The 15,223-nt window shown below is 34.3% G+C and overlaps 1 protein-coding gene across 4 annotated transcripts in view; it reads left to right on the forward strand.

The window, feature by feature from the left end:
• The window catches only part of LOC5572158 (5-hydroxytryptamine receptor 1), a 333,876-nt gene that overhangs the window by 124,014 nt on the left and 194,639 nt on the right, over positions 1 to 15,223 (forward strand). For all 4 annotated transcript variants that reach the window (XM_021837988.1, XM_021837987.1, XM_021837989.1 and 1 more), the window contains exon 4: positions 7,181 to 7,217. The gene's annotated coding sequence lies outside the window, so the exon portion shown is untranslated. The remainder of the gene's footprint in view (positions 1 to 7,180; positions 7,218 to 15,223) is intronic.

Consider the following 15,223-nt stretch of genomic DNA (forward strand, 5'->3'; position numbering starts at 1 on the left):
TGGCAACACGGCCAAGAAGCCCACAAGCTTTTCCGAAAGCATTGGAGAACTTTTGGAGAAGAACCTGGAAAGCGTCTCCAAAAGAACCTGGAGAGCTTCTCCAGAAGAACCTGGAGAGCATCTCCAGAAGAACCTGGAGAGCTTCTCCAGAAGCCATGAAGAGCATCTCCAGAAACAGAGGAGAGCTTCATCAGAAGCACTTAAGAGCTTTTCCAGAGGCACTGGAGATCTTCTTCGAAAAGACCAAAGGACTTAAGAGCTTCTCTAGAAGCAGTGCAAAGTTTTTTTTTTTTTAAAGCACTGGAGAGCTTTTTATTCTATCTTTATTAACAAGATGTTTAGCCCTGGGCTTGTTCATCTCGGGACAAACGGCTTAATTCCCTTCCAAAGGAAGTCGTCACTGAAATTATTTTTTTTTTTAGTGACTATTTCGGGGATGGGATTCGATCCCAGGCCCTTGGCGGGAGAGGCGTGTGTTCTAACCACTACACCAGATCCGTACCGCTGGAAAGCTTCTCCAGAAGTTCTGTTGAGCTTCTCCAGAAGCACTGGAAGTTTTGCAGAGCTTCTCCAGAAGTACTTCTCCACAAGCACTGGAGAGCTTCTCCAGAAGCATTGAAGAGCTTATCCAGAAGAACTGTAGAGCTTCACCAGAGTTTGAAAGTTTGAAAAAGTCTGAAAAGTTTCTCTAGAAGCACAACAGCAGTTTTCCAGAAGCACTAGAGACCTTCTTCTGAAGCACTGGAGAGCTTCTCTAGAAGCACAGCAGACCTCCTTTAGAAGCATTGAAGATCTTCCCAGAAGCTTCTGAAAAAGCTTACCAAACATATCTTTAAGGGCTTCCCAGTATTCTGAAAGAGCTTTCTTAAAGCATCCCAGCAGCTCCAGAAAGAGCTTCTCAGAAGCTTCTGAAAGAGCACCCCGAAGCTTCTGAAAGAGTTTCATAGAAGCTTCTGAAAGAGCTTCCCAGAGGCTTCTGAAAAAGCTTCCCAGAAGCTTCTGAAAAAGCTTCCCAGAAACTCCATAAAGCTTCCTAGAAGCTTCTAAGGGTGGTTAGAGTCCGCGACTACAAAGAAAAGCCATGCTGAAGGTGTCTGGGTTCAAATCCCGGTCGGTCCAGGATCTTTTCGTAATAGAAATTTCCTTGACTTCTCACTTCCCCGAAAAGTTTTTGGCACTCATAATTGTCATATCTTTATACATTTCAGGGTGAATAACGTTGCAGATATGCAACCTTTCTTTATTTAATTGGCGGATCTTACAAGTTTTACCGTTTTCAGCTTTTTTGGCAACATGTGTATAATGGAGAATGACCAAATACCTCCTTCTTTTAATTGCTATCGCTCTTTCTAATTCACCATCCTGCCACTGAAAATATTTTAGCACCTATTTCAACTGCTCCACTTTTCGGGGAAACGGGTTATTCGGGGAAATGGCTTTCGGAGAAACGGGTCACAATCTGCCACACGATATACGAATGCGAAAATGTGAACATTGGCAAAGAAAGCTCTCAGATAATAACTGTGGAAGTGCTCATACGAACAATAGGCTGAGAAGCAGGCTTTGTCCCAGTGAGGACGTAATGCCAAGAAGAAGAAGAAGAAGAAGCTTCTACAAGTGCTTCTCGTAAGCTCCTGAAAAAGAATCCCAAAGCTTCTAAAAGAGCTTCCCATAAGCTTCAAAAAGGGCTTCCTAGAAGTTTCTGTGAGAGCTTCTGGGAAGCTTCTGAGAGAGCTTCTCAGAAGCTTCTTGGAGTGCTTCTCAGAAGCTTCTGAGACAAATTTTTGGAAGCTTCTAATAGAGAAAGGGAGCTTAAGGAAAAGCTTCTCAGAAGCTTCTGAGAGAGCTTCACAGAAGCTTCTGAAATAGTTTCTCCGAAGCTTTTGAAAGAGATTCCAAGAAGCTTCTTTGAGTGTTTCTCGAAAGCTTCTAAAAAAGCTTCTGAAATTTTTTTCGGAGCTTGAAAAAAATGATTTTTTTTAGAGAGCTCCTGGGAAGCTTCTGAAAGAGCTTCTGGGAAGTTCTGAAGAAGCTTCTCAGAAGCTTATGAGAGAGTTTCCCAAAAGCTTCTGAGAGAGCTTTCCAGAAGCTTCTGGAATAGCTTTCCAAAAGCCTCTGAAAGAGCTTCCGAGAAGCTTCTGAAAAGAAACCCAAAGCTTCTGAAAGAGCATCCCAGATGCTTTAAAAAGAGCTTCCCAGAAGCTTCTGAGAGAGCTTCCCAGAAGCTTCTGAGAGATCTTCCTAGGAGCTTCTGAAATAGCTTTCCAGAAGCTTTTGAAAGAGCTTCCCAGAAGCTTTTGAAAGAGCTTCCCAGAAGCTTCTGAAAAAGCTTCCACGAAACCTTTAAAAGAGCTTCCAGAAACTTCTGTGAGCGCTTCTGGGAAGCTTTTGAAAGAGCTTCTCAGAAGCTTCTGAGAGAGCTTCCCAGAAGCTTCTGAGAGAAGTTCCCAGAAGCTTCTAAAATAGCTTCCCAGAAGCTCCTCGGTAGCATCTAAAACAGCTTCCCAGAAGCTTCTAAAACAACTTTTTGGGAGCTACTTCTGTGAGCGCTTCTGGGAAGCTTTTGAAAGAGCTTCTCAGAAGCTTCTGAGAGAGCTTCCCAGAAGCTTCTGAGAGAAGTTCCCAGAAGCTTCTAAAATAGCTTCCCAGAAGCTCCTCGGTAGCATCTAAAACAGCTTCCCAGAAGCTTCTAAAACAACTTTTTGGGAGCTACTAAAAAACTTCCAAGAAGCTTCTTAAAGAGCTTCTGAAAAAGCTTCCCAGAAATTTCTGAAAGAGCTTCCCAAAAGTTTCAAAAGAGCTTCCCGAAAGCTTCAAAGAGAGAGCTTCTCAGAAGCTTCAGTGAGAGCTTCCCAGAAGCTTCTAAGAAAGCATCCAAGAAGCTTTTGAAAGAACTTCCCAGAAGCTTTTGAAAGAGCTTTCCAGAAGCTTTTGAAAGTGCTTCTTAGAGTGCTTCCCGGAAGCTTCTTAGAGAGCTTCCCAAAAGCTTCTGAAAACGAATCCCGAAGCTTCTGAGAGAGCTTCCCAGACACTTTTAAGAGAGCTTCCCAGAAACTTTTAAAAGAGCTTCCCAGAAGCTTCTGAGAAAGCTTCCAAGAAGTTTCTTAAAGTGCTTCTCGGAAGCTTCAGAAAGAGCTTCCCATAAGCTTCTGAGAGAGTGTCCAAGAAGTTTCTGAAAGAACTACCCAGTCGCTTCTTAGTAGTGTCTGCATATTTCAATATACAGTCAACAACGCCGATCCTCAGTAGGCTCCGTCATCGTTGAATTCTTCTTTGTGTGAATATTTGTTTGACAATACATGCACGAATCTGGTAGAACGTGCATTCAGTTTTTCAATTACTTTTGCTTCACTAATTCTCATCCACTACTGAAATTCAAATTCAATTTCACTAGTGAAAAAAATCATTTCCGTCAGAATACCCCACAAAACATCCGCAAATTGCAATAGTTGTATTTTTTTATTAAAAGACAATCATGATTCATCAACTGGAGGCATCACATTGCCGTTTTCTTACACCAGTAATATAAAATTCATTTGTAATTTTTTATATTCAATTTTCAATTTCAGTGCCTCTAGGTGAAACTGAATTTTGAAATGACACCAACAGTGGGTGAAACTGAATGTGTGCGTGTGTTACACCCACTCTCTTTCTCGTCGCATTCGCACTCGAAGTCAGATTGGCTTCTTGCTAGCGGAGTTTGTTTTTGTTCGTTTTCGCACTGATCGGGTATCATTCGGCTGAATTTTTACGACACTGCTTCTTAGAGTGCTTCTCGGAAGCTTCCCAGAAGCTAGTGAAACAACTTTTCGGAAGCTTCTAATAGAGCTTCTCAAAAGCTTCTGAAAAAGCTTCCTAGAAGTTCCTGAGAGACCTTTTCAGGAACCTCAGCTTCTCAGAAACATCTAAATATAATCCCAAAGCTTCTAAAAAATCTTCCCAAAGGCTTTGAAAGAGCTTTCCACAAGCTTCTGTGAGAGCTTCTCAGAAGCTTCTGAAAGAGCTTTCCAGAAGCTTCTGAAAGAGCTTCCCAAAAGCTTCTGAAATAGCTTCTCAGGAGCTTTCCAGAAGCTTCTTAGAAAGCTTCTCGGAAGCTTTCCAGAACCTACTGAAACAACTTTTAGCATGCTTCTAAAAGGGCTTCCCAGAAACTTCCTTCCTGGAAATTTCTGAATAAAGCCTCTGAAAGAGCTTCTCAGAAACTTATGAAAATAATCCCAAAGCTTCTGAAAGAGCTTCCAAAAAGCTTCTGAAAGAGCTTCCCAAAAGCTTTAAAAAGAGCTTCCCACAAGCTTCTGAGAGAGCTTCCCGTAAGCTTCTGTGAGAGCTTCCCATTAGCTTCTGAATTAGCTTCCCAAATGTTTCTGAAACAGTTTTCCAGAAGCCTCTGAAAGAGCTTCCCAGAAGCTTCTGAAAAGGAATCCCAAAGTTTCTGAAAGAGCTTCCCAGAAGGCTCTGAATCAATTTTTTGGATGCTTCTAGATGAGCTTCCCAGAAGCATATGGAAAAGGTTCCTAGAGTTTTCTGAAAGATTTCCAAAGTTTCTGAAAGAGCTTCTCCGAAACTTCTGAAAATAATCCCAAAGCTTCTGAAAAAGCTTCCCAAAAGCTTTAAAAAGAGCTTTCCACTATCTTCTGTGATAGCTTCCCATAAGCATCTGAAAAAGCATCCCAGAAGCTTTTGAAAGAGCTTCCCAGAAGCTTCTGAAACAACTTTTTCGAAACTTCTGGAAGAGCTTTCCAGAAGATTTTGAAAAGCTTCCCAAACATTTCTGAAACAGTTTCTTAGAAGCCTCTAAAAAAGCTTCCCAGAAGCTTCTGAAAAAATAATCCTAAAGCTTCCAAAAGAGCTTCCCAGAAGCTCCTGAAAACATTTTTTGGAAGCTTCTAGATGAGCTTCCCAGAAGCTTCTGGAAAAGTTTCCTACAATTTTCTGAAAGAGCTTCCCAGAAGCTTCTGAAACAAGCTTCCTAGAATTTTCTGAAAGAGTTTTCCAAAAGCCTCTGAAAGAGCTTTCCAGAGACTTCTGAAAGAGCTTCCTAGAAACTTCTGAAAAAGCTTCCCAGAAGCTCTGAAAAGCTTCTCAAAAGCTATAAAAGCTTCACAGAATCCACTAAAAGTACTTCTCGGAAGCTTCGGAAAGAACTTCCCAGAAGCCTCTAAGAGTGCTTCTCGGAAACTTCTTAAAGAGCTTCCCAGATGCTTCTGAAACAACTTTTCGGAATATTCGAGCTTCATCAGAAGCACTAAAAAGCTTCTCCAGAAAAATTGGCAAGTTTCTCCAGAAACTCTGAGGAACTTCTCCAGAAGCACTGAAAAGCTTCTCCAGAAGCACTGACAGTCTTCTGCAGACGCACTGACAGGCTTCTCCAGAAGCACTAAAGAGTTTCTCAAGAAGCCTCAAATAGTATTTCCACAAGCACTGGAGAGATTCTCCAGAAGCACTGTAGAGATTCTCCAGAAGTACTGTAGATCTTATCCGGAAGCGCTGTAGAGTTTTTCCAGAGGATTTTCTATGGAAGCACTGAAGAACTTTTCCAGAACGACTGAGGAGAACTAGACTAGAGGAGAAGGAGACTAGAAGGACTAAAGAGTTTCTCCAAAATCACTGCAGAACTTCTCAAGATGCATTGCATTGCTTTTCCAGAAACATTGTAGTACTTCTTCGGAAGCACTGTAGGGCTTCACTAGAAGCACTGAAAAGCTTCTCTATAAGCATCGAAGATCTTTTCCAGAAGCACTGAAGACCTTCTTCAGAAGCACTGAAGAGCTTCTCCAGGAGCAGTGCTAACCACTGGAGAGCTTCTCCTGAAGCACTGAAGAACTTCTTCAGAAGCACTAGAGAGATTTCCCGGGAATACTAGAAAGCTTTTTCAAAAGCTGTGAAGATCTTCTCCAGAAACGCTAGAAGCATTGAAGAGCTTCTCCAACAATGCTGAAGATGAACTCTTGAACCACTGGAGAGCTTCTGAAAGTGCTGGATAAGTGTTCCAAAATATCTTGAGAGCTGCTTCAAAGTAACTTTTCAGGCATTTCCCAAAATCTGGCATCAATGTGCTATCGCGAGTCAACCGGAAAGCCACACTTTCCCTCGATTCGATAGTATACTTGCACCCTGCCACGATAAACTCTGTATTTATACTCCTCCTGTTGCACACTTGAACCAGCAAGCGCACGTGGCTGCGGCCGGGAAGCGAGCAGATCAACAACGGGTGGCTTCGGCTGAAATTGTTTCACGTTTCCACCATCAATTTTATCTAAATTAGAATCTCGACAGCGAAACAGTGTGTTGAACAAGGAAATCAATTGCTGCTCCCTGGTAGGTAGTGTCGTCCCAACTCCCACCAGGAGAGCACCCATTGTTCATTGCGAGGGCTGAGGGTTGTAGAGCAAGACATGAATCCTTAATCTCCCAGCATAAATCGGATGAAGCCCGGTGATGCTGTCGATGATGCTTATGACGATGTGCTTACAATCAATTTGTATCGATGGGGGAGATTTTCCGGGAGGTTTGTGGTTTTGGTTCGCTGGAAGATGCGCTTTGTACAGCTTTGAGACGTTGTAGTCCTAGGACACAATAAGCTTTCTATTCGTATCCCATTTGATTGCACGTTTTCGCAGTTCATCACCCAAGCTATACATAGTAGCAATCTTGTGAGCGTTTTCGGCGGGGCGATGTGGGATTAGGTGGTGGCTATTCACACGCTCTCGCCTACACACGAGTGCGATTCAATGAGATGATAATGAAGCTCTCGCATCTTGGGGCGTATCTTGCCTAGAAGCCTTATCAATCAATCACCTGCTAATGGAATATTAAGCTGAAAATAATTGAACACTTTTGGGACGGTGATCGTGTATCCATGGAAGCTGGAATTTGCTAATTGGAACGATTGGGTGATTGTGTTGATTGTTTGGATGATGATATCGATTTGGGGATTATAGGCATCGGTGGCATCGGTGTTTGCCTGTTGTGGAACCATCAGTAAACTTTTTGAGCAAGTTATTTTGAACAGAATGATAGTCCTCTTCAACGAATTTTCATTTTTTTTTAATGAACAGTTTTGATTCCGAAGATTTTTACTCTTATGTTATTGTAATTGCTGTCATATTTTAGTTATTAAGAAAAATTGTTGAATTTTCTCGTCTATTAATAGTCACTTCTTTTCCATTCTTATTTTCAGACAATCAAAGCTTGAACAAATTCACTCGATTAGAAAGGTAAGATTCAAATATTGTCGACACAATAGACGGTCATGAAAAAGAAACTCAAAGAAAAACCGTTGCTCACAAGTCCTGTTTTAACTTCAAAAGCTCACCGATCCCTTGATAATGCAAAAAAATGTCTTTCACCGGGTCCGACTCGGGTTCTCCCCAACCGCACCTGTAATCCTCTTGAAAACATCGGAGACTTACAAGTTAATTCCCGTTCAAACGTCCAACGCTGTAAGGCGCCACAAAATCCCCGCCCACAAAAGCCCTCCAGAGAAACCCATCGTCTTTGCATAATAATTCAATTGATTAGACACATCGAACCGTCGCAGTTGTTGCGCTAGGAAATTGCTTCACAAAAAGAAGAAAACGACCCCATCAAAAAGCTTCTGCGGATTAGAAGATTTTGACAAACGTTTTGTCAACTAGGATAATGACGGTCAACAAGCAGCAGCAAAAAAATGGCTAACCGATGTAAATAATCCTCCAGCCTCCGGTCTAACAGGTAGAAGTTTCTAATGCTCGTTTGGGTCGTTTTCCGGGAAGGAGAACCATCTTGAGCGTGTTTGCCGAAGGGAAATTCGTCAATGACAAAGTTTTTTTTTATTATTCTGTGCCATCTGTGTGTGAGTTTAAAATTGGAATTTTCCAAAGTGGTGGTTTTCTAGATTAAATTCTGCTTTAGGATTTGACCGATTTATTGATGGCAGGGTAGAAAATAAGAATGAGCTATTTGAATTTATTTTTTGAATGGTTTCTCTGAATTTTAAAAATTACTTAGTTTGTTCCAGGAAGCTTCAATGCTTTTGGTAGTGACGCTTACAAGCTTCTGGAAGAGAAGCCAAACTTCTTAAAAAAAAGCTTTCAAGCTTTAAAGCTTCTGTTATGAAGCTTTCAAGCTTCCAAGCTTGAGTTGAGAAGCTTCCAAGCTTCTGTTGAGAAGCTTCCAAGCTTCTGTTGAGAAGCTTCCAAGCTTCTGTAGGAAAGCTTCCAAGCTTCTGTTGGGAAGCTTCCAAGCTTCCAAGCTTCTGGTAGAGATCCTTCTAAGCCTTTGCAAGAGAAGCTTTTAAGCTACTGGAAGAGACGATTCCAAGCTTCTGGAAAATGAAAGCTTCCATGCTTTCAGAACAGAAGCTCTCAAGCTTCTGGAAGAGAAGCTTCCAAGTTTCTGGAGAGAAGCTTATGAGCTTTTGAATGAGGAGCCTGGCCCCATGAAGCTTCCAAGAATCTTTTAAGAAGCTTTCATGCTTCTTATTAGAAGTTTCTAAGCTTCTGGAAGAGAAGCTTTCAAGCTCCTGGTAGATAAACTTCCAAGCTTCTTGTAGAGAAGCTTCCAAGCTTCTGGTAAAGAAGCTTTTAAGCTTCTAGATGAAAAGTTTCCTTTTAATAGGAAGAGCAGCTTCCACGCTTCAGGAGAGTAGCTTCCAAGTTTTTGGAAGAAAAGTTTCCAAGCTTCTGGAATGAAGCTTCAAATTTTTGAATTTTGAATTTTGAATTTTGAATTTTGAATTTGAATTTTGAATTTTGAATTTTGAATTTGAATTTTGAATTTTGAATTTTGAATTTTGAATTTTGAATTTTGAATTTTGAATTTTGAATTTTGAATTTTGAATTTTGAATTTGAATTTGAATTTGAATTTTGAATTGAATTTTGAATTTTGAATTTTGAATTTTGAATTTTGAATTTTGAATTTTGAATTTTGAATTTTGAATTTTGAATTTTGAATTTTGAATTTTGAATTTTGAATTTTGAATTTTGAATTTTTGAATTTTGAATTTTGAATTTTGAATTTTGAATTTTGAATTTTGAATTTTGAATTTTGAATTTTGAATTTTGAATTTTGAATTTTGAATTTTGAATTTTGAATTTTGAATTTTGAATTTTGAATTTTGAATTTTGAATTTTGAATTTTGAATTTTGAATTTTGAATTTTGAATTTTGAATTTTGAATTTGAATTTTGAATTTTGAATTTTGAATTTGAATTTTGAATTTTGAATTTTGAATTTTGAATTTTGAATTTTGAATTTGAATTTTGAATTTTGAATTTTGAATTTTGAATTTTGAATTTTGAATTTTGAATTTTGAATTTTGAATTTTGAATTTTGAATTTTGAATTTTGAATTTTGAATTTTGAATTTTGAATTTTGAATTTTGAATTTTGAATTTTGAATTTGAATTTTGAATTTGAATTTTGAATTTTGAATTTTGAATTTTGAATTTTGAATTTTGAATTTTGAATTTTGAATTTTGAATTTTGAATTTTGAATTTGAATTTTGAATTTTGAATTTTGAATTTTGAATTTTGAATTTTGAATTTTGAATTTTGAATTTTGAATTTTGAATTTTGAATTTTGAATTTTGAATTTTGAATTTTGAATTTTGAATTTTGAATTTTGAATTTTGAATTTTGAATTTTGAATTTTGAATTTTGAATTTTGAATTTTGAATTTTGAATTTTGAATTTTGAATTTTGAATTTTGAATTTTGAATTTTGAATTTTGAATTTTGAATTTTGAATTTGAATTTTGAATTTTGAATTTTGAATTTTGAATTTTGAATTTTGAATTTTGAATTTTGAATTTTGAATTTTGAATTTTGAATTTTGAATTTTGAATTGAATTTGATTTGAATTTTGAATTTTGAATTTTGAATTTGAATTTTTGAATTTTGAATTTTGAATTTTGAATTTTGAATTTTGAATTTTGAATTTTGAATTTGAATTTTGAATTGTTGAATTTTGAATTTTGAATTTTGAATTTTGAATTTTGAATTTTGAATTTTGAATTTTGAATTTTGAATTTTGAATTTTGAATTTTGAATGAATTTTGAATTTTGAATTTTGAATTTTGAATTTGAATTTTGAATTTTGAATTTTGAATTTAATTTGAATTTGAATTTGAATTTGGAATTTGAATTTTGAATTTTGAATTTTGAATTTTGAAATTTTTGAATTTAATTTGAATTTTGAATTTTGAATTTTGAATTTTGAATTTTGAATTTTGAATTTTGAATTTTGAATTTGAATTGTTTTGAATTTTGAATTTTGAATTTTGAATTTTGAATTTTGAATTTTGAATTTTGAATTTTGAATTTTGAATTTGAATTTTGAATTTTGAATTTTGAATTTTGAATTTTGAATTTTGAATTTTGAATTTTGAATTTTGAATTTTGAATTTTGAATTTTGAATTTTGAATTTTGAATTTTGAATTTTGAATTTTGAATTTTGAATTGAATTTTGAATTTTGAATTTTGAATTTTGAATTTTGAATTTTGAATTTTGAATTTTGAATTTTGAATACAGTGCCTTCCCGATTTTGGCAACAACGGGTGAATTTTATGTTGCCAAATTGGGGATGTTGCCAAATTCGGGAATTTTTGTTTACTTGTATTTTTTACCCTTATGAGTTCTGTAAGCCTTAAATAGGGCATGGGAATCTCTTGTCAATTATAAAACTAGCTTATTCAAGTTATAAGTTATAAAAAATAATGACCGTGCAAAGCATTATTAATGTGCATAATTCCAGAGCTAAAAGTCAATAAATCAATACAGCGCCGGCCATATCCTCGGGGTTATTAAGGAAGGGAAAACATATTTATTAGATAATCATCGTTACCAAAGAATCTTCTGCATCTACACAGTTGTTATGGAACGGATATTGAGTTGGTAAAATAAAATACAGTGGGATTCCGTTTTTGGCAACAAAGTCGAAATTTTCAGTCGCCAAAAACAAAACCGTGCCAAAATCGGAACCTATATTTTAAATTTTATTTTTCAACTATTGGTTTCGAAAACATCATTAGAATATTATTACATCATCCTTATGGCCCATATTGCATCGAGACTTCGGAACGGTTCACTTCGAAGCAGTTTTCCGTAGGGTTGTACTACGAATCCAAACGTTCTACATACTTTTTACCCCACAACGTCTTCAATGATTTTTTAGAAGCTATTTGTATGAGTGGGCCATGTAAATCAATAATCGCAAAAGTGACCTTTATTCAAGAGATGGGCATTTTCTTAAAACTGTGAGAAAAGAAGAAAGAAATAAAATATGTTACTGTATTCTTACAAAGACGTAATTACAAAACAAAAGCGCTGGGTAGTACAAAACGGCATGAAATTTTTTTGTAATTTATTTAACATCAAATATAAGTTCAATTTCTAGGCTTCAGTATAAAATTTGACCATAACTCAGTAGGTTAAAATTTGCTCCTTTAATTTATGTTTCTGATAAAGTAAAGCATTTCATAATGAATGATTGATGGCAGTCAAAAAAGCAAACATAAAAAATTACATCTCATGATCTGCGACTCGTAAGTTTGTAGAAAACACAAACAAGCTTCTTATAATTTTTAATTGAAATGAGTTTCAATTGAGCATGATATGTGTTTTACGTTGTGCTACTTTTCCCCGAATGTCGGTTCCCCAAATAGCCTGTTTCCCCGAAAAGTTTTTAGTATTCATAATTGTCATTAATTGTTCCATTTTGATTGGCGATTCTTTCTAGTTTTGCTGTCCTCAGCATTTTTGGCAATATGTGTTTAGTCTAGAACGATCAAATATCTCCTTCTTTTGATTGGTTATCGGTCTGTCTAGTTCAACACCCTGTCACTAAAAAACTATTCTTGTACTCTGTAAACTGCATCACTTTAAGGGGAAACGCATCTTTCGGGGAAATGACATAAGAGGAAAGGTCATTCGGAGAAAAGTAGCACAATCATGTTAAACACCTACCTTATTATTCACAGGATCAAAACACTACTAGAAATTCAAATTACCTCGCTAGGAATTTACAGGAGACTCTAGAAATCTTAAGAGTTTTTTTTTGTTTTCGTTTAGTATGATGTGGACATAATCTCCAATAACCAATTAAACATTCTCAGGATCCAAAAAAAAAAATCCACACGTTCGATCCATATTCTTTTCAACGTGCATCTGTCGTGTCGATTGGCAAAGTAAAATAACGTGTAAAATCTATGATTATGTTAAAGATTGACTTTGGTTCGACAGCAACGATTTTTTCACAAGATTTGAACGTGTTTTACAATGGCAATATCCATCACTAGTAGAACTAGTTTGCCTATCGTGACAAGGACTCACACTTGCCATTCACGCCTGACATGTTAAATAACAAGTTATTTTTGGAAAAACCGGGCGCTCGTAATGGGTGCCTGGAATCGGAAAATACCCAATCGCTAATAAATCCTACAGCTACGTTTTCGATAATTTGTAAATTAACGTGTTTTACATTTAATTTTGGATTGCCGATAGCGACTGGTTTTACACCATCGTTTGAAGTGTTTTACAATTAGTGAAAATTCACGTGTGAAACACGTTAATCGAGCTTGTAGGATCATGACTTATGAACCAGCCAAATTGGGGTTTCATTTAACGCTTAACTATTTCAACAATGGGGTCTAAAGTTTCATAAGTAATAGCTTTGAATTATTTAAAAACCATTACTTGAAATCATTTTCATAGCAATCACTAGAAGGAATGACCCGCTTTCTATGTTGAGTACAAGATCACTGAAATAAAAGGCAAACATTATTATCGATTGATAATTTTAATAAGGCATTAATCATTGCGTTTGTTTCCAATTTTAATTAATTGACTTATGAAATTTAGTAATGAAATTCTTCACCAATATCAAAAGAAAAAGTTAAAAACTTCAACAATAAATGTTGTGACGCTAAATCATAATTATTCCTAAAGAATTTTGCCTTAGTGTAGCTTCAAAAGTGCTTGCCAGCAACAAATATGTTTAACATATCTATTTTACTGATTCGTTGCTGCTTTCTGGAGCTGCTAAAATGTGGGATCAAATTTCATGATTTGATTGAAGTATTTTTGATTGTCTAAATAATTTTGGCTTCACTTTTGCAAGGTGCAAAACCTTAGAATATGAGGCACAATCTTCTTCTTCTTATTCTTCTGGGCATTACGTCTTCACTGGGACAAAGCCTGCTTCTCAGTTTTCTTTTAAAGACAACGACACGTTAAGCTTCCAGTGGACGATTTGCCCTTTGAAGAAAGCACCACACTAGACAACGGAATAGCATGCAACTCCCAGTGGCACAATCGAAATACATTTCTGACGAAAAGTTTTCCGAACTGAAACGGAAATCGAACCCACACCCCTTGACTCGATGCGGAAAAATGCTTGGTAACACTAACCGCACGGCCACGAAGCCCTGCTTAGCTTAGTGTTCTTATGAGCACTTCCACAAATATTAACTGAGACACAATATGAATTTAATTTATCACGATTGAAAGCACAATTCAAAATGCAAATTCAATTACAAAGGTTGCAATTTTTATTACCTTTTGTAATAGAAATACTCGATTTAATTTTGATTTTTATAGACCTTGTGTTATTTATGAGCACCCATTAGGTTGAGAACTCTAAACATTGATTTTTGGACTTGTTGCCAAAATCGGGAAGAAATTGTTGCCAAAAACGGGTGTTGCCAAAATCGGGGGTAGACAAAATCGGGTGTTGCCAAAATCGGAAAGGCACTGTATTGAATATTGAATTTTGAATTTTGAATTTTGAATTTTGAATTTGATTTTGAATTTTGAATTTTGAATTTTGAATTTTGAATTTTGAATTTTGAATTTGAATTTTGAATTTTGAATTTTGAATTTTGAATTTTGAATTTTGAATTTTGAATTTTGAATTTTGAATTTTGAATTTTGAATTTTGAATTTTGAATTTTGAATTTTGAATTTTGAATTTTGAATTTTGAATTTTGAATTTTGAATTTTGAATTTTGAATTTTGAATTTTGAATTTGAATTTGAATTTTGAATTTTGAATTTTGAATTTTGAATTTTGAATTTTGAATTTTGAATTTTGAATTTTGAATTTTGAATTTTGAATTTTGAATTTTGAATTTTGAATTTTGAATTTTGAATTTTGAATTTTGAATTTTGAATTTTGAATTTTGAATTTTGAATTTTGAATTTTGAATTTTGAATTTTGAATTTTGAATTTTGAATTTTGAATTTTGAATTTTGAATTTTGAATTTGAATTTTGAATTTTGAATTTTGAATTTTGAATTTTGATTTTGAATTTTTGAATTTTGAATTTTGAATTTTGAATTTTGAATTTTGAATTTTGAATTTTGAATTTTGAATTTTGAATTTTGAATTTTGAATTTTGAATTTTGAATTTTGAATTTTGAATTTTGAATTTTGAATTTTGAATTTTGAATTTTGAATTTTGAATTTTGAATTTTGAATTTTGAATTTTGAATTTTGAATTTTGAATTTTGAATTTTGAATTTTGAATTTTGAATTTTGAATTTTGAATTTGAATTTTGAATTTTGAATTTGAATTTTGAATTTTGAATTTTGAATTTTGAATTTTGAATTTTGAATTTTGAATTTTGAATTTTGAATTTTGAATTTTGAATTTTGAATTTTGAATTTTGAATTTTGAATTTTGAATTTTGAATTTTGAATTTGAATTTTGAATTTTGAATTTTGAATTTTGAATTTGAATTTTGAATTTTGAATTTTGAATTTGAATTTTGAATTTGAATTTTGAATTTTGAATTTTGAATTTTGAATTTTGAATTTTGAATTTTGAATTTTGAATTTTGAATTTTGAATTTTGAATTTTGAATTTTGAATTTTGAATTTTGAATTTTGAATTTTGAATTTTGAATTTTGAATTTTGAATTTTGAATTTTTGAATTTTGAATTTTGAATTTTGAATTTTGAATTTTGAATTTTGAATTTTGAATTTTGAATTTGAATTTTGAATTTTGAATTTTGAATTTTGAATTTTGAATTTTGAATTTTGAATTTTGAATTTTGAATTTTGAATTTTGAATTTTTGAATTTTGAATTTTGAATTTTGAATTTTGAATTTTGAATTTTGAATTTTGAATTTTGAATTTTGAATTTTGAATTTTGAATTTTGAATTTTGAATTTTGAATTTTGAATTTTGAATTTTGAATTTTGAATTTTGAATTTTGAATTTTGAATTTGAATTTTGAATTT

The sequence above is a fragment of the Aedes aegypti genome, chromosome 1 (genome assembly GCF_002204515.2).
Source record: "Aedes aegypti strain LVP_AGWG chromosome 1, AaegL5.0 Primary Assembly, whole genome shotgun sequence".
NCBI classification, from domain to species: Eukaryota; Metazoa; Arthropoda; class Insecta; order Diptera; family Culicidae; genus Aedes; species Aedes aegypti.